The following is a 20,479-nucleotide window of genomic DNA, read 5'->3' as shown; positions in this document are numbered from 1 at the left end:
ACAGCAAATCAAAAACCAGCCTCACTGGGAGCTGTGTAATATAGAAGAGAGTGAAGCAGTGAACTTTCTCAACTCTTGTGGAGCCCTGTAGGAATAATAATTTTAGGTTTGTTGGGAATAACCATAACAGTAATACCTTTATTTAGTGCCTTTAATGTAGAAAGTACCCTAAACAATTCAAAGAAGTGTGATCAGACATATACCATCCAGCAACTCCGAGGGCTGAGTGAAAGGTGGGTTTTAAGGAGGATCTTAAAACAAGAGAATGTTGGAGAAATAGAGAGTTTTAGATTGGAAATTTCAGGCCATACATTTGAGACAGCTGAGGCTAGTGTGGAACATTATAGAGCTAGGGTGTAGTAAAGATGCGATTGAAGCAAAAGGATGAGAATTTTATACTTTGCATCTTGGGGAACTGGAAGCCACAAATCAGTGGTTGGTCAATGAGGACACAATGATGATGGTGGGGGGGGGCGGGGACAACTTGCTGGAGGTCAGGATAACGAGCATCATTTTTTTGGATACTGAGCTGATATTTGCAGAGGGTGAAGGATGGGAAGTTCAACATTGGAATAGTGGAGTCTGGAGTTGTTAAAGGCACGATGGGTTGCAGTGGGTGGTATTAAGGTGATGGAAGAGTGCGGTCTTTGTAATGGGGAGAATAGTGAGGCATCAGATGGATGGTGAAGGCAAACTGGTTCAATGCAAGACCACATTCCTGGAGTTTGTAATGGGGACTAAAGATGATAGCTTTAGTTTGTAGAATGTTTAACTGGAGAGAAATATCCAAAATTGGCACTCAATGCAGTTGTAATGGCAGATCTAGACCCAGTAGTAGGGAGATAGAGAAGATGAATGTGGAAGCTGACCCATGATTTTGGATGATCCTGCCCAGCAGCAGCATGTGGATAAGATGAAGAGGTGGCCAAGGATCGATCCCCAGGGATTCAAGAGGTGTAACAATGGGAGGGAGGGTGTTCTATTGTAGAAAACATTTCTTCATGAATCCACATAATACAAGTTGGCAAAAAGATTCCTATATTTGGGAGTGGAAGTAGACAATACAAGTATAGAGCAAAGAAATAGACCCCAACATGACAGTTCTGCATGCATAGTAACTGAATAAAAGAAGATTACCCAACAATGACTCTTTTAAAAGGATGGACTTGGAGATAGTTATACATATATAGTTTGGCAGCACGGTAGCATTGTGGTAGCACAATTGCTTCACAGCTCCAGGGTCCTAGGTTCGATTCCGGTTTGGGTCACTGTCTGTGCGGAGTCGGCACATCCTCCCTGTGTGGGCGTGGGTTTCCTCCGGGTGCTCCGGTTTCCTCGCACAGTCCAAAGATGTGCAGGTTAGGTGGATTGGCCATGATAAATTGCCCTTAGTGTCCAACATTGCCCTTAGTGTTGGGTGGGGTTACTGGGTTATGGGGATAGGGTGGAGGTGTTGACCTTGGGTAGGGTGCTCTTTCCAAGAGCCGGTGCAGACTCGATGGGCTGAATGGCCTCCTTCTGCACTGTAAATTCTGTGAGAGAGCTTGATGTACATCATGTAACCAGTTCCTTGCACAGGATAGATTATTAATTTTAATGTTCATCAAATTAAGGGATTTCAGTATTGGAGAACAGATTTCAGGTGGAGGAGAAATTGATAAGATTGTTATAGCAGAACTTAGGAATTATTGGCATGAATCAATGAGAAAAAATAAGTCTGAGCTGAATTTAGAGTTTCAAACTGAGCTTGAACTAATTTTAAAAAAATAATGTACAAATGGCTATATTCATTTGTACTTGGCTATTTATTGGGATAGAATGGTTTCTTTTTAAATTATATTCTATTGAATTACAGTTGCAAAATGTAAAATTTAATATGGAAAGAAATCTTCCATATTAAACGTATGTAATGCCATACTAACAAAATTAGGTTTTTTGCACACAATTGTAAACATTTATAAATCTAAGTAGGTACAATGAAGCATATGAACGAGCAAAATTAATCGTGCATGAAAAATTGTCATAATGTGAATAGCCCAAATGATTAACTTGCTGGATTTGTAAACACTGTGTAGATCAAACTTGAATTGATAACTATGCTGTGAAATTACACGGGTAGGTGTAGACACCATTGTTGAACTGAAAGAAGAGGGTGTTGATTTTGAATAGCTTTCTTGCAAGGGGACATATTGTTTTGAAACCTGTACTGTAAGCAAATGTTAGGTTAAGCTAATGCTTTTTTTAATGCAATAGTGAGGATTGGGGAGAAACAGGACTTGAGTCACTAAATTAAATATAAACGGTTGCATGTGAATTTTGTAGGGGACTAATCTTAGCCGCCAGTTGCAGATCTGGTTAAATAACTTCGCTCAACTTGATCAATATTTCAGAAGGGGTGGCACAGTGGTTAGCATGGCTGTCTCACAGCACCAGGGACCCTGGGTTCAATTTAAGTGGGGCAACTTTAGTGATGCTCTGACCAACATCCCCTTGATACCATCATACATAACATGTAGATTGTCATTAGCAAGGCAGGACTCTAGAAGACTTTGGAGAAATTAAGCAGTCCACCAAAGCTCCTCTGTCTCATTTGCTCCTTTTGTGACATCATTCATAATACCGAACAGTTTGACTGCACCGACTCTGACAGTCTCAGGGCAACGAATGATCATGGAATCATAGAATTTACAGTGCAGAAGGAGGCCATTCAGCCCATCGAGTCTGCACCGGCTCTTTGAAAGAGCACGCTACCGAAGCCCACACCTCCACCCTATCCCCATAACCCAGCAACCCCACTCAACACCAAGGGCAATTTTGAACGCTAAGAGCAATTTAGCATGGCCAATCCACCTAACCTGCACATCTTTGGACTGTGGGAGGAAACCGGAGCACCCGGAGGAAACCCACGCAGACACGGAGAGAACGTGCAGACTCCGCACAGACAGTGACCCAAGCCGGGAATCGAACCTGGGACCCTGGAGCTGTGAAGTAATTGTGCCAACCACCATGCTACTGTGCTGCCCGCACGGCAGTGGATGTGAAACAGGACCACATCCCAACCCCTTTGGTATTTTCTTCTCCATGCTCCTGTCCTTCTCCTTCCGTAACTGCAGGGAAGGAATTTACCTGCATACTAGGATAGACAACGAGCTGTACTGTACCATCCGTACAGATCTAAAACAAAGACGCGTCTTGACCAGAGTTCTCCCTGTGCTGATATTGCTGCTATAGTCACTCAGACGGAATCTCAGCTACAAAGACTCACAGGTTGTCTCTCCCACACCTGTAACCAGTTCTCCCTTACTCTTAAGCATCAAGAAAACTCTGGTTGATTGGATGGAGTGCTACATTTTAACCTTTAATCACACTGAATAACGACCGCTGGAAGTTGAGAACTGTGCAAATATTGTGGATCCTATTATCTCCTGTATTTGAGACCTTGGGGTTGATTTTTGTCTGGATCCTGCGCCACTTTTCAGAGCAAAACAACATTTCTACAGCCTAAAACCCAACCAAATCGAAAAACCGCTACCCCACCGTTTCTTATCTTGCAAAGGAAGTCAGTCCTTCTGTAGGAGGAAGGAAATAAATTAACTGTTTTAAGTGGAGTTAAATTAGTACAATTAGGAATGTAACCTGTTTGGGAGTTGAATGTTTCCTCTTGATGGTGGTGCTCATATGGCAAAATGTATTAATTAGCATTGGGAATTTCTTAATTAGATAAGTAGATTGGAAATTACCGGAGAGGATAAAATGATCTGTACATTTAACTATCTGAAGGCCAAGAACAACTTGAGGAGCAGCCAAATGTTTTTAGCTTTTGCAACTTTAATGCTCCCTACATGATTCAATTAAAGTCCAATTGAAACAAAGATAAATAAATGTAAAAAATGTTTGAATGGGATCAAATATGGTCAGGAGGACTTGCAAACTTTAACTGTAGAACTGAAACATGTCTCAGGATAGATTGTCAAAGGATTTGCTGTAGAGATAAACAGGATATAAACCGCAAACTATCTGGAGTCATGTCAGAGAACCCCTTATGCATAAGAGACAAAGCAATCAATCAAAATTTGTCAAAGCTATTGCATCATGATTTGTTGGTGTTGTTTAATTGCTGACATCTGTGAATGATTTTAGCAATGTGATCTGAATAAAATAACTAAGATATTCCAGCCATGCACAAATTCATGTGCCTTAGATCAATGTTATGAATTTCTTGAATTAAAAAGATTTGCAGCAAAATCATTGCACTCAAGGGGTTAAACACATCCTTAAAAACACATCTTGTTACGCTACTGGCCTCTTTACCAGGAAGTAGCCAACCCAGCTGAATGCCATTGTTATATCCTTGTTTGCTGCAAAGAAAAAAGGTATGGAAGTGCCACACTTCTGGATTCTTACAAACACGATGAGAGGTTTTATGAGAGGCTCATACAACCAAAGATGGAAAACTGAAGCCTGCGCAAACACCTTCTGCTGATGTCACTGCACATCCCATGGTATTTCACCAGCAAGGATGTATTCTGTGATATGTAACACACCTCCCCCTCCCCCTTTACACCTTCAGTAGAACAACCATGACTTACCATTTATACAACAGGCCCACTTATGCATTATCTCTATACATATGTATATACAATTTAACAAGACAGTCTCTGAGGTGGACGCCTATTCCTTTTGGGTTGTATTAGATGGTCTGTAACCTGCCGATTTAAGACTTTGGCAGAATCCTCTGTTCCTTCAGTCTGTGGTACTTACTGGGAAGTCACTCCAGTGTCTATATAGGTATGAGGAAGTCCTCAAAGAGAATCTGAACTTGTCTCTGTTCTGAAGTATTTTTGTCTAAATTTTTCACAAGGAATACTTCTTGAGAAGTTTCAGCAATTGCACTTTGTGAAGCTGGTAGCTGATCTGTATGACATTGCCAAATCCTTTCAACTGTGCAGTATATGATATTGGACCTGTCTTTGCCAGGATCATAACAGGTACCCATTTCTCATTGGCGCTGTAGCTTCTGGTTTGCATTTGTATTTTTTGATTGAATAATTGCTATTTAAGAGTTTAGTTCCTTCCCAGCAATCTGTGATTGTTGTTGTTGTTTGACAATCTCTGGAGTATCAGGTGGTGTCAAAATATCAAACTGTGTTCTCCATTTACTTTTGAACAGCAGTATTGCTGGTGAATGTGTTGTTGCATGTGTGGTTTTCCGGTAAAACATTAAAAATTAGTTTACTCCTCTTGCCAATGTGCCTTGGACCTTTGATGCCTTGATGGAATGCTTGAGTGATTGAACTAAATGTTCAGTCAATCCATTTGTTACAGGATGATACGGAGCTGACTTGATATGGTGGAAACCATTCTCTTTCAGATTGTCTTCAAACTCCTTAGAAGTGAACTGAGTATCATTGTCACTTGCGACATTCCTCCAGGTCCTAAATCTTGCAAATATTTTGTCTAGCTTCTCAATTGTTTGGTCTGTAGTCGTGGATAATGACTTCTGGCCATTTAGAGTGTACAACTATGATCACGAAGAACGTGTGACCCTCCAATGGACCATAGAATATCTACAGTGCAGAGGAAGGCCTTTTTGTGTCTGGACGAGCCCTCTGCACATACAAATGTACACTTGTGTGTATTCTCTGCCATGGATGTGTCAGCCATTCCCACAGATGTAATGGTTGCAGTGTTGGATAGTTCCTCAGCTTTGGCAGGATTGACATTGCCCCACTTACTCTTCAATTAGAGCGTCTAATTCTGGCCACCAAAAATAACTACGTGCCACTTCCTTTATCCTCACCACACCATGATGTCCCTCATGTAGTTGGTCAAGGACTTTGCCACGCAAGCACAGGGGAATAATTACTCAGATTTCCCATAATAAAACTCCATTTTGAACTGTCAACTCTAGTCTTTGTGTGATATAGGACTTGATGTCTGGGTTTTTATACAGAGGGTGGTGAGTGCCTGGAACGCGTTGCCAGGGGAGGTTGTGGAAGCAGATACATTAACGGTGTTCAAAATGCATCTTGACAAATACATGGATAGGATACGTACAGAGGGATACGGCACAAGGAAGTGCTGAGGGTTTTGGCCAAGGTTGGTATCATGACTAGTACAGGCTTGGAAGACTCCAGGACCTATTCCTGTGCTGCATTATTCTTTGTTCTTTGTATGTCTGTCATTGTCACTTTTTGGGCCATGTCCATCGCCCACCCCATCATTGGATTGGTTCTTGAGGTATCTCTGTACATGAGATGAGGTCACAGGTACATTATCCATGAGTCTTCTGAGTGGTCTCAAACTTCGTCTACTAGCCTATTGACACAACTAGTCTGCCTAGACGTGTTTTTTTTCTTGCACATCATTGGTGTTGGTGAACGTTTCTGAGCCCAACATTCCTTGGCAATACGGCCATTTTGTCCACAATTCTTGCATTTATTTTCTCTACTTCAGCATTCCCCAGCTGAGTGTCCAACCTGTGACATTGATAACATGGTTGTCCCCTTGCAGCTTTGTATCTTGTGGTCTCCATTTTGTGCATCTTCACTCCAGCTCCCATCTGTGTAGCTTTTTTCGTTGCTAGCTCCATAGACGTGGCAAGTTCCACAGTAGCTTTGAGAGTTAAACCGCTCTTCTTTCACTCTCAACGCCACCTCCTCTATTTTTGGTGACTTTTTAGTGCTTTTGTTTACTTGCCTCAATCTTTATTGCCAGTTTTCTCTTTTTTTGTTAATCCCTGAGTTTGACGCAAAGAGAAGTGGTATGGAGGTTCCACACTCTTGGATTCGACAGTCAGAGGTTTTATTAGGAGATGTTGCTCATAAAATCAATGATGGAGAACTGAAGCCTGCGTAAACGCTCTACTGATGTCACTGCAGATCACATGATGCTTAACCAACACGGATACGCATAACAGCCGCAATTACTTTTTCCGCTTCCCACAAAGTCATATCAGGCAAGATGTTAACCTCCCATCATATTGCTGGGTCAGTTCATTTAAATACGTACTGGGTGCTTGGCACATGATGTACTAAGAACATCATGTGGTCAGTGGTGTAAAACTGGGTGCCAACAGTTTGTAAAAGGCCTCCGAATAGCCCCATGATTGTATTGCACTTGAAGAGAGAATTTAGCTGAAGATAGGCAGTGACTGAGAACTGCACCACTTTGCAACACAACTTCAAGTGTCTTTTACAGAAAAGGGAGCTTCATTTGGAGACCCCTCCACAGTAAAGACCAGCAGCAGGGCAGTATGGGTGGGTGCTCTCTCATCTGTGTCCTCCAGCTGGGAGCAGGTAAGAAAGGTATTTCCTGGGTTACACAAGGATGCCAAGATAAGTGACTGAACTTGAATAGTACTTTAGACTTGCTGAATCTTCATAAAGGGAGAATATACTGTACTTTTCCAACTGATCGTCTTTCTAACTGTTCAGAAATATTTCTGGGCTATGTAATATTGTCATCATAATATGTCAAACCTGTGGCCCATTATGTGCAACGAGTAATGGCAACGAACACTTAAAATTCTATAGTGCCTCTCCTGTATGCTGCGGATACGGGGGTGATGGTAGGATGCCTCCTCCTTTTACCACCACTTGACTAACCGCAACAAGAAGTGTTTTAACCCCACGAGTGCTGTGATTCTCAAGAACTGACACAAGATGGGTTTTCTGTAAGTTTTTGCAAACAGGAAGAATAAATGTTTATTTCTCAACATCAGGACTAATCACAACAGCCACCCTCTCACTCACACAAGACACAGATGCTCAGAATAAAATAGTGATGACAAATGAGATAGCATACACTTATCACAGTCCAAAAATCACTTTTGCTCTTTGTTTTTGAGATGGTAGCTGGAAATGTTGCAGACCTGATTATTCTCTTTTGGTTCACTGCAGACAATGGAGGTTGTATGTTGCTGGTGATGAGTTCACAGTGGCTTACTCCAAGCAACAGTAGGTTTCTGGCTTGGTTCTGCAAATCAGTAGGGAAAAAGATAGCCTCACTTTCCCTGCCTGCTAGGGAATGTGAAACACATTTCTTTCTTTTGCTGGGTGGCTTTTCTTTCCTCTGTGGTCTTTGTCTCCCAGACTGAATGACCTTGGTTGCTGCTCAAGACTGATTTTTACTAAACTGGTTTCTGTCATGTGGCTACATTATCTGGGTTCCCAGTGCCCACTGGGGACCAAATGATTCCGGACTATGTCAGCATTGACACACAATGGGGCTTGAATCTTGGCTGTTTACAGCTTCTTGTGATAGAGTAGTTTTCCTCTCACCCATTTTGTGGAATTTCTGTCTGCAGCCACTGAGTCTGTACAGCCACCGTCTATCATTTTTGACAATAGCTGTTAAGTCGGCAGAACAGAGCTGTTGCATTTTAAATGTACAAAGGAATGTCCAAAAGGTCATTAACATCTTAATGTGGTGGTAGCACTGCAGTCTCACGGCGCCGAGGTCCCAGGTTCGATCCCGGCTCTGGGTCACAGTCCATGTGGAGTTTGCACATTCTCCCTGTGTTTGCGTGAGTTTCGCCCCCACAACCCAAAGATGTGCAAGGTAGGTGGATTGGCCATGCTAAATTGCCCCTTAATTGGAAAAAAATGAATTGGGCACTCTAAATTTATTTTAAAATTTTTAAAAAAACATCTTAATGTGCAAGGGCGGCATGGTGGTGCAGTGATTAGCAATGCTGCCTCACAGCGCCGAGGACCCGGGTTCGATCCCAGCCCCAGGTCACGGTCCGTGTGGAGTTTGCACATTCTCCCCGTGTCTGCGTGGTTCGCACCCCGACAACCCAAAGATGTGTAGGGTTGGTGGATTGGCCACACTAAATTGCCCCTTAATTGGAAAAAAATATGAATTGAGTACTTTAAATTTTAAAAAATCTTTATATGCTAACCATACAAATAGGATACTTCCAGTCTTTGGCAGTTTAAACAAAGGGGAGGAAAGTACCTGAGACCCCATAATTCCACTCACTGAATGTTGAGTAAATTGTCCATTTTCAGTTTTATATTTTAAAAGTATCCATTTTTTTCGAAGGTTCACTGGCGTAACTACGTGATGCCACATCTCACTCTTCTAATTCCCAGACTCAAATGACTATCGATATATAATCTGGCCTAAGCAGTCATTGTAGCAATTACTGAACCACTAGTTAAAGGGTTGCCATTGACCTGCACAGGGAAGCAATAGACTACCTTCAACCCTAGAGCCAGTAACACTGACATTCAGCTATTTTCAGTGAACATTTAGAATGGACTATAAGACGGATGTAAGGAAGGAGTGATGAAAACACACCTTCATGCATTTCCTTTTTTTAAAATTCAATTTGCAGGCAACAATAAAAGGTGAAAAATATTTTTAAGAACTGCACCAAAGTTTCCTGTTACTTTGAAAATCCCTTGTCTATAGTTTCAGTTTCCATTTGCCTTCGTAATTTATTTGTGAAGTGTCACATGACGGTTTGAAGTCTTGAGCTATTGAAATTTGGCAAGTGTTTTCTTTGATTAGCTTTTAATAGGAAAATGACTTGCCAGTAAAGTCAATTTATTTTGCCACAACTGAATATTGATGGAACATCTGATTTGTTTCCGATGTGTTCTTTTGTAGTGGAACATCTTTGAATACTGGATTATTTTGTGCTTCTCTAGCACACATTAGTTGCAACTTGAATAGGCTAAAACTTAATTAAAATCAAGAACATTATGTTTGTATCATGTCTGATTGAAGTACTCACATTTTAGTAATGAATCTCTCTCTTCTCCAATCAAATCCCCCCCCCCCCCACATAACTTGGAACTATATTAGATTTGTTTATTATGGTAAAGTTGAATGCATTGTGAACATTACAAATTCCATTTTTGCTTCTGCAGCTTCAGGAAACCAGAGATAGAAGATCGTCATGAATATTTTATTGTAGTTTGATATTGAACAACAGTAAGTGCTTTTAGAGTTCATTTTAACTGCTTCATAACAGTTGGATTTTAACCAGTACCGTTGTCCTTATTAATTAAAGATGACAAATTGAGCATTGAATGGCTTTGAAGTTATGCGATGGGATAATAGCGATTCATCTGAAATTCCGTTGTCTGCTATTTTAATGGAAGCATTTAAATTGCTCAAAATTAATGTTAATGCCTTCCCCAAAGTAGTAGGGAGAAAGGAATTTCAAATTGGCATGTACATTTACACCATGCCATAATTTCAGTACTTATTATAAAGTCTTCAAATTCTATATTTTGAAGCAACTGTAAAATGCGGAATGGCTGAACAGTGATTTCTGGCACTCAGGCTAAAAATCATGCATTAGTTTTCTTCCTGTTACATGTTTTTCACCCGAAAGACAGATGCATTCATTGCATATGCCATAGATGCTCTTTTATGCCAGTTAGCTTGTGTCAGTATTGATGTCAGCAATCACTGTAACTACAAAGTTTCAAGTTAAATATCAGGGCCATACTCTGCTGAACAATGATAATCGACAGTAATGGTAGTTCCTGTTTGCTGCCTGGAGAACACATCTGGTGGCCAGGTGGATGTATGGTCTTTCTTTCCAAAACATGCAGCAGCATAGCTAACAGTTTCCAATTAACTGTCCAGCATTTCCAACCTCCATCATGAGGTGTCATTTTCTGGACAAATATTAACCTTGGGGTGGGGGTGGTGCTGCATGTTGGGAAAGCCTGGAGGGCTCGTGAAGGGGCGGGGAGATCGAGGTCTCGGGGAGGATAGGCCAGGATGGGGGAGGGAGGTCCGGAGGTCACCAGACTGGAGGGGAGAGTGCCCAGTCAAAACGGGGCTTCTGATGGAGACACACCCACCTCTTCCTGCCTGTGATTGCCCTTTAAATCTGAGAGGAGGAATCCTGTGAATAAACGGTTTGTAGGCCCACCAGCCTACAAATTTAAACTAGATGGAAAGAGGCCATTGGGTGGCCACTAAGGGCTTTAAATGGGGTAAGAGTGGGCTTCCCGTCTGAAGCCCTGCCTGCCCCAGCTTATAATCATGTTCAGGTCTGGGTAGGCGTGATTTCCGTGAGAATCCCTTCAGTCATTGGTGATTTGTCATTCTTTCACTTCCCTAAATCCTTCACCAAAATCTGCTTGCATTTCTTCACAAAGAACTTACCAGGGTATCCATAGGGCAGTGGGTAAAATTGTGTTTCCTCAAATCCTATCATATTCCCTCTCTCCTTCCACTGCTAAACCTTACCCCTCGAATGCTGCTGAATCCTCAGAGATCACCGACCAGGCCATGGACCCTCAATACTCTGATAACTTCCTTTATACAGCTGGGAATATTGCAAAACATCAGCTCACTGAAGACCTTCCCCAGTCTAGGGTATCTGAAAGTTACTTCCTTGGACACCTCCCCATAGTGTCAGGTTGCTGTGTCTCACAAACCTTCAGCTACAGATATGTACAATTTATTTCAGTATGGTCTTCTGTCAGGACAAGGTGGCCATGATTTGCCAGTGATTGTCAAACTCATCGATCTTTTTCACCTTTCTGAAGCTGGCAGCATGCACACTTTGTGTCGTTTGCTAAGTTTAGGTAGCATGCAGCCAGTGTTAAGTGCCCTGTCGCACAGCTGCATGCCTGACAGGGGGTGCTAAATTGTGAGAGGCTATCAAGTTAAAGCCTGCTTGCATCTCTTAAAGAGAAGGTGCATTTTGGCTACCAACCGGTTTAGGGTTATTCAAAAGTGATTTGTCATGATATCCACATCAGCATATCATGGTGCAATCACACACACACTGATGGACAGTTAGTTGGGCCAACCAACACACACACAACATCGCAGCTAATCACCAGTGAGAGCGCACGCACTATAAAACAGGGAACACCACAGTTCCCGCTCATTCTACCAGGAGATAGCTCACAGCATGCCACTCAGACATAGATCATGTGCTGAGTGCCTCACCAAGATAGTGATAGAGCTGGGTCCACAGGTTAGCTGGTGAAGCACGAACCTCAGCCAGCAGTTAGTTGTTACCGTTGATGAAACAAATCAGAGTTGTACCATCTACAGCCGTGTTGGATCATTTGTGCATCAGAACACCCAACACGACATGATACCAGTAGTGGACGCAAACCAGCGACTGTGAGACCTATCTGCACCCTTTCAGAAATCCGCCATCCTGCTCCATGGAAAACATCAGCCCGCCGCAGCCGCTCCGAATCGGTGGCAATCTCGGCGTAAACTGGAAGCTGTTTAAACAGCGCTTCCAGCTCTTCCTAGAAGCCACAGACAGGGAGAATGCATCGGACACCAGGAAGATCGCCCTCCTCCTCTCCACGGCGGGGCAACATGCCATCCACAACTACAACTCCCGGGCATTCGCGGAAGGCGAGGACAAGACAAAATACAAGACTGCATCTAAAATTCGAGGAACACTTCAGCGTGGAAGTCAACGAGAGCTTCGAGAGGTACCTCTTCCAGCAGCGCCTGCAGGGTAAGGATGAGCCTTTTCAATCTAACTTGACACACCTCCGTATCCTCGCGCAGTCATGCGGCTATGAGGCCACCTCCGACTCCATGATACGGGATCAGATAGATTTTGGCGTCACCTCGGACACCTGCGCCAGCAGCTCCTCAAAATTAAGCGCCTCACCCTGGCGACTGCCATCAAGACCTGCGTCCTCCATGAGAACACGACCAGCCGGTACTCCCAAATCCAGGCGGCTGAAGCGGCACGGCGGGGGTCCTACGAGGCAGAGCGTGTCCAGTCGATCGAGTTCCTCCCAGCCTGTGGCTGGGACGAGGGCGGCCATTTTGTGCGCTTTCCGAGGCCTCCCGTGCTTGTACGCACCAAAAGAGGGGACGTTGACGCAGAGGGACGCGATGCGCAGGCGCGCTCTACGCAAGACTGCACCGCGCATGAACGGTGGCGCAACGAACGCCATGATGTCACGTCGTGCGGCAACTATGGCTCCGCCCACCTAAAGTGGCAATGTCCGGCCAAAGCGCGACAAAGCCTCCGCTGTGGCAGGATGGGCCACTACGCTTCCTGCTGTCGAGCAGCTCAACCTGCCAACTCTCAAGTCTGCCAGCCTCGCAGGGACGTGCGGGCTATTCAGACCCCATACACTGAGTCATATCCTGACACCATGCAGACCAGTGATACCGAAGACAGGGAACCCTTCCGCGTTGCGGTAATCCACAAGAACCGGATGTCCCCCAAGTCGGAACCACCAGACGCTGCCAGTGCACACCATTGATCCGGGGAATGAGTGGTGTGCCACTCTAACGGTCAACCGATCACAGATCACATTTCGCTTGGACACTGGTGCCTCCGCCAATCTACTTGCATGGTCAACCTTGTTGATGGGTCGCACCCTCAGGACCACTGTGCCGTCCATTCATGTTCCTGAACCCGACCATGCTCCAGTACTGCGAAGGATGCAACAACAGCGTGCTCAGCAGAAGGTGACACATGACACTCGGGCAACTGATTTTCCTGCCCTGGCGCCTGGAGACAACGTCCGCATACACCTACCGGAGGGTGGCTGGTCGGCAACCGCCGAGGTTCTCCGCCGCGTGGCTCCCCGCTCGTTCCTGGTTCGCATGCCTGATGGCTCCATTCGCCGACGTAATCGGCGGGCCCATCGTCTGGTTCCGCGCTCGCTACGAGATCATGCACCGGTGCCACACCCTCCTGTTGTCCCTGATGTCGACTTCGTTGAGCTTCCTGCCACTCTGCCTCTTCCTCTCTCGCCTGTGGCCAGGCCCATTCCTCAGCCGGTGGATCCTGACCCACCCTTGAGGCAGTCAACCCGAATTCGTCGCCCACCTGATCGACTTGACTTATGAGCCTGTTAGCACATTGGACTCACTGAATTGTTTTACAGTACTGTTAACGTGTTTCTTTCTTGTCATTCCAGAAGTTCTCTCTCGTTGTTTGCTGATTGCATTTGTTATTGGTACGACCTCGTTGCTCTGTTGCACCTGACATCTTCCTCTGTATATAGTTTAGCCTCATGTACATGTTGTAAATATTGCACACACATACTCAGATGCACTCAGTACACACTTCTATTTATTAGCATGTAGGCACATATCCTTGTGAAAAGGGGGGATGTCATGATATCCACATCAGCATATCATGGTGCAATCACACACACACACTGATGGACAGGTAGTTGGACCAACCAACACACACACAATATCGCAGCCAATCACCAGTGAGAGCACGCACACTATAAAACAGGGAACACCACAGTTCCCGCTCATTCTACCAGGAGATAGTTCAGAGCACAGAGCTCACAGCATGGATATACCATGTGCTGAGTGCCTCACCAAGATAGTGATAGGGCTGGGTCCACAAACCTCAGCCAGCAGTTATTAGTTGTTATTGTTTAAGACAATAAAACAGAGTTGTACCATCTACAGCCGTGTTGGATCACTTGTGCATCGGAACACCCAACACGACATGATTCTGATGTGGAGAACATGTCAATGATAGCGAATTATGGTATAGAGCAGGCTAAAGATTTTCTGATACTGTAGTGGGGGCTGTGGTGCTTGAGGTGGAGAGGAGAGATATTGTTATCTATCCACAGGGGACCAAGAGGCCCTCCAGACAAACTTTGCAAAGGCAGTGGGACTGGATAGCTGTAGCAGTCAATGCAAGGACACCCATGCAACTGGTCAAGGTCAGTGAATGTGTCTTCAATTACCAGCAGACATGTGCCACACCTTTCCTCACTTTCCTGTGTGCTGGCATGTGCACAACTTTTGTCAAAGGCCACAACTGTCCAGTGTCTCACTCCATGCATATTCTGCTTCGAAGCTATCCTCTAAAATACACTAACTGCATCGCTAATATCGTACACTAATCAATGCATCACCCGCCCCCTGCCCCAAATCAATCCACAATCTTCCCTAACAATCATTACTTTGCCTCACCCTCCCAAACTGACAGTGCTGCAAGCCATACACCCATATCTCACATCATGCACACGTTATCACCCTCCCAAACTGACAGTGCTGCAAGCCATACACCCATATCTCACATCATGCACACGTTATCACCCTCCCAAACTGACAGTGCTGCAAGCCATACACCCATATCTCACATCATGCACACGTTATCAGCTGTTCAGCCATGAATTTGCCCAAACACTTTGTGCCACGCCCACTGACCCATTCTCTCTCTTTCCCCCCCCCGCCCCCTCTTGCAGGACAACATGGTGCATAAACAGGAAGCAAGGCTGAATGTTCTTGCCCACTGGAGGAGGCTGGGGTTTCTATCATTGGAACGGTCATGCCTGAGACTGTGGCTAGCAGCTGGTTGAAATGATAGTATTTTCATACCTAACCCCTCTTCACACATCCCACTTGCCCCTCATCCCACAACCTCTTCTGGTTTAGAAGCTACAAGTGGTGTAAGCATGCACCTCTTGTTTCCCCCTCCCTTCTCCATGACCCTACCCTTCCTCCTTTCAGATACCCAGAAACTGCAATCTAGCAAGGCAGTAGTAAAAGAGATGGAGGGCAGGGAAGAAGAAAAACCCTGTCACTCACTCTCCTACTCACCGCCACCACCTCATATACTGACTGTATTTTGGATCGCTCTGAAGTAGAATATGCATGGAGTGAGACACTGGGCATGTGTGGTCGAAAGCAGAGGACAAGGGTGGTATAGATGCAAGCATACCACAAGGTAAGATCACACACATCTGCTGCAGAAAACTTGAATGAGTACTTTTCTTGGATGGCCTATCAGAAAGGCTAATGGAGCACACACAATGTATGTACAATGAAAGAGCCATTGCATTGAATGGTGTGCTGGAAAGCCTGTAATCCATGCCAAGGAGCATGAGTGAGTCCAACATCAATTTAACACAGGCTTTTTGCTTGGAGCCCATCCTTTCCAGCGTGGAAATGGTGGTCAATTCTGTTTGCACACTTCTGGACCCAACCATAATGCAGTGTCTGATAGCCAATTTCTCAGCTTCCATTGCAGCACAAGCAAAATTCACCCAGCTTCTGAATGATGCAGTGGAAATTCACACTGCTCTCATGCAAGCCCAACTTTGTGCCACACAAGCTGAGACTGTTTCCATCATGACTGTAGATATCAGTAATTAGGGCTTGCAGGGTGTCTCGGCGGTTCAACAGATTGGTTAGGCGCCGTCCCATTGGAATGGCAGGAACTCCATAGAGCATGAACCTGCTATTCTCAGGAAGACAGCATTATTTTCCCATCACGGTTATGCTGTTAGTGCCCTTGTTTTGCCTGTCAGTCAGCCAGCTCAAACTTCTGGCATCCATGCTGAGATGGTCACTCCAAAATTGGCCCACTAAGCCCAAAGCTGCTCTAGGTCATCCTGAAAGGCTATCCACTGTCTCCTATTCCAAAAGTCAACAGTCTTCTGCTAGTTTGCTGCAGTTACTGAGATAGCACTCGGAAAGGAGCAATAAGCAGGCAAAAGCATAAGGAAGACAGGCTCTTGGGGAATGCACAAGGGTAATTACGTAATGTTTATATGCAATATGACATTATTTGGCGTTGTTGTTTTTTGCACTGTGGTCAAGCAGAGAGTGTGATAGTCAACAGCAAGTGGAAGATGAGGGCTGGAATTCTCTGATAATGGGGCTATGTCCCCATGCCGCGGGAAAACGGGCGCGATTCTCCTACCCGAGGGTGGCTAGCAGGACCCCGGAGTGCTCCTCGCAGCTCTCCCAGCTGGGAATGTGCGCGGTGGCCCTGCGCATCATGGCGGACCCACACCACGAACCGGCCCCGACAATATAGGCCCCACCCCCAGATCGCATGCGCCCGCTGATCGATGGCCCCCGATCGCGAGACTGGCCGTCCTGGAGACACCCCCCCCCCCGCCCCCCCACTGCGCACATGCGAACACTCGTGAAAATGACATCCAATGTAGCTTGTATCATAATTGTGCGTGTGCACCGTAGACATCGTTTCAGATGCAATGTTGCACCTGTAGTGCTGACAATCTGGCATTAAGAGTTTTGTGACTTTGAGAAAGGAGATTTTCTCAACAGGAAGGTCCATCATTCTGTGATAATCGCACAGCAGTTGGACACTGATGGAATGTTCATGCTGATCTCTGCCATGATGCTTTCATCCTGTGATGCAGACTCATTTCCCCACTATTCCTCCCTTTCAGGTATGCCCGAGGATGGCTGTTAGAGGACAAAGGCTGTGCCTAAAGTACTTAGCTAATGACACCCCTCCACAATCCTGTCAGACCTGAAGCACAGATAATGTAACAGCCATGGGACCACAATGAACACTCTTGAACATACCATTGACATCTTGATGTTATAGTTTCCATGCCTTGATCGGTCTGGGTCCTCCTTGAAATATGCCAGAGACCAAGGCTCACCGGTGTTGCAAAGTAAAATGATTCAATTGCAACGTGAATGACCTAGAAAAAGTTTGCTGTCTAACTATATCTAAAAGCTATGCTTGTTTTTATTCTCCTGACAGCAGCTACAACACCCAAGTACTCCCTTGCCAAAAAAAATTAAGTATGTATGTCTCATTATATCCAGAGAATTTCAATAAAAAAGTGTTGCCCTATCCCAAAGGGAAATCAGAATAATTTAAGATCTGTATAATTTTAATTAACTATTTCTGAAAATAAAATTCAGTCCTCCAGTATTCAGTTTCTTCAGTGAAGGACACATTAACACTGAGTGGTATTTAATCAATGGTGCTGCTCCCAACAGCAGAACAAGAAGTGGCCGTCACTTTAGCTTTCGTGTCCGGAGCCAGCTCCCACGCAATTCAAAGTAAAATTGAAAGTGTCGGCAGCACCGACAGGAGACGCGCTGTCATGGGTCGGAGCAGGTATTTGTTGGTGGATTCTGCTTTGCTGACAAGGCAGCAAGTACAGCTGAGCTATGAAGAGCCTCCTGGACAAACTGGAACTATGCAGAATGGTCACAACCTTCCTACACCATCCCTCATCAAAACATTGTCCTATTGCTTGCTGAAACACTTAAGCACACTCATCTCCCCTTCAAATTAATCACCCCTTATTCTTTTGTGTCCTGCACCCCCTCCCCACTGTTGCTAACTTGCTGTTCTCTCTAAATTTTGCTCTGTTTAATTACGTTTGCTCAAGAGTCGCCAGGTATCTTTCGATACCGCCACAAGGTTCAAACCCGAATACTGATCAAAGTCTCGATACACCAGTTAGTAAGTTCAAAAGCAATGCTCATTTATTTACACACAGTCAAATCTACTCCTGCATAACACTCTACAACCTAAACTATCACTGTGGTAAACCACTGTTGAACTTATATTACAGGTTGTACGGAAGAACCTGCACTACAGGTTCATCTGTGGCCCCTGCCTGCTGGCTCCGCCCAGGAGGTGGGGTATAAATATGCGTGTCCTCCAGCTCGCAGCCATTTCGCCAGCTGCTGTGGGAGGCCACACATCTGATACCAATAGGACCTCAGTTTGGATTCAACTTTCGTCTTTAAGTTAAATTGATCGTGCCTCAATTTATTGGTATCAGGTTCGAAGGATGGACCTCCGTATTAAACCAGATCGCCTGCAGCTGGATCCACACTCCAGCGATGCCAGAAAGGACTTCCAGCACTGGCTAGCTTGCTTTTGAAGCGTATATCAACGCGGCACTGACCTCTGTTCTGGAGGCTCAGAAGATCCAGATCTTGTATTCCAGGCTCAGCTCCAAAGTCTTCCTGCTGATCCAGGATGCGCCAAACTACGCCGAAGCCATGACTCGACTCTAGGACTATTACCAACAGAAGACAAACACGCTTTTCGCCAGGCACGCACTCGCAACTCGTTCTCAACTACCGGGTGAGTCCATAGAAGACTTCTGGAGGGCCCTAATCCCACTAGTCCGGGACTGTGACTGCCAGGACGTTACAGCTAAGGAACACTACGACCTCCTTATGAGGGACGACTTTGTGACTGGAATTAGGTCAGATATTATCCGTCAGCGGCTCCTAGAAGGGACCTCGCAGAGACTAAAATGCCAGCGCTCTCCGGACGGTCGCCCTGCGCAACGTCCAGTCCTACGCCCCCAGCTGCGCGGCCCAGCCCTCCTACGCTTCATGGACCTCACAGGCAGCCGCCCCAGCGGGGGCACTGCCCACCCGATATGCCTGCGCTACACGCCAGCCAGCAAACCCCGGGGGGCCCCGATGCTACTTTTGCGGCTAACAAAAGCACCCCCGCCAATGCTGCCTGGCCCACGTTTGTAAAGCCTGCGGGAAGAAGGGCAACTTCGCCGCGGTGTGCCAGGCCCACTCAGTGGCCGCGATCGCCCTACCGCCCGCCCCCCACTCACGGACAATGGGCGCCGCCATTTTCTCTTTTCCTCCCCCCCCCCCCCCTCCCTTCCCCCCCAGACCATGTGCGATCAGTGGGCGCCGCCATCTTCCTCTCCGCGCAACACGAGTGTTTCATGGGCACTGCCATCTTGCTCCACCCCCGCAACGTGCGTTCCATGGGCGCCGCCATTTTGTAACCCCCAAGATCTCTGGGTGCCGCCATCTTGTCTACCCCTCAGCACATGGACACCACCAGTGTTCCAAGATCTGGACTCAACGGCCACCCCATTACCTGACGACCAACCAAGGCTCGTCTCCATGTCACTCGACCAGTCTCTCCCGCATAACCTGACCAATGCATCCACCAGCGTGAAAGTCGACGGCCAGGTGACCTCTTGCCTGCTGCACTCCGGGAGCACAGAGAGCTTTATACACCTGGATATGGTAAGGCGGTGCTCCCTCACGATACACCCCGCCAATCAAAAAATCTCCCTGGCCTCCGGATCCCATTGTGTAGCGATCAGGGGTACTGTACGGTAATGCTTCCGCCTCTACATTCTCCCTAACCTCTGCGTTGCACTTATCCTCGGCTTGGACTTCCAGTGCAACCTCCAGAGCCTGACCCTTAAATTCGGCGGACCCTTACTACCCCTTACTGTGTGTGGTCTCGTGACCCTAAAGGTCGACCCATCTTCCCTCTTTGCTAATCTAACTCCAGATTGCAAACCCGTCGCCACCAGGAGCAGACGGTATAGCACCCAGGATAAGACCTTCATCAGGTCCGAAGTCCTGCGGTTGCTTCGGGAAGACATCATCGAGGCCAGCAACGGCCCCTGGAGAGCTCAAGTGGTAGTGGTTAAATCTGGGAGAAACACTGAATGGTCGTGGACTACAGCCAGACCATCAACAGGTACACGCAGATCGATGCGTACCCCCTCCCACGCATATCTGACATGGTTAACCAGATTGCACAGTACCGGGTCTTCTCAACGGCGGACCCGAAATCTGCCTACCACCAGTTCCCCATCCGTAAATTGGACCGTCCATCCACCGCCTTTGAGGCAGACGGCCGCCTATACCACTTCCTGAGGGTCCCCTTCGGCGTCACTAACGGGGTCTCGGTCTTTCAAAAGGAGATGGACCGAATGGTCGACCGGTACGGTTTGCGGGCCACGTTTCCGTACCT

At 46.0% G+C, this 20,479-nt stretch overlaps 1 protein-coding gene across 5 annotated transcripts in view; it reads left to right on the top strand.

Moving 5' to 3' along the window:
• rtn1a (reticulon 1a) overlaps positions 1-20,479 on the top strand; it is a 315,521-nt gene that overhangs the window by 3,481 nt on the left and 291,561 nt on the right. The window lies entirely within an intron of this gene.

Source organism: Scyliorhinus torazame, chromosome 2, assembly GCF_047496885.1.
Source record: "Scyliorhinus torazame isolate Kashiwa2021f chromosome 2, sScyTor2.1, whole genome shotgun sequence".
NCBI classification, from domain to species: Eukaryota; Metazoa; Chordata; class Chondrichthyes; order Carcharhiniformes; family Scyliorhinidae; genus Scyliorhinus; species Scyliorhinus torazame.
This window is presented reverse-complemented; position numbering and strand designations above follow the sequence as displayed.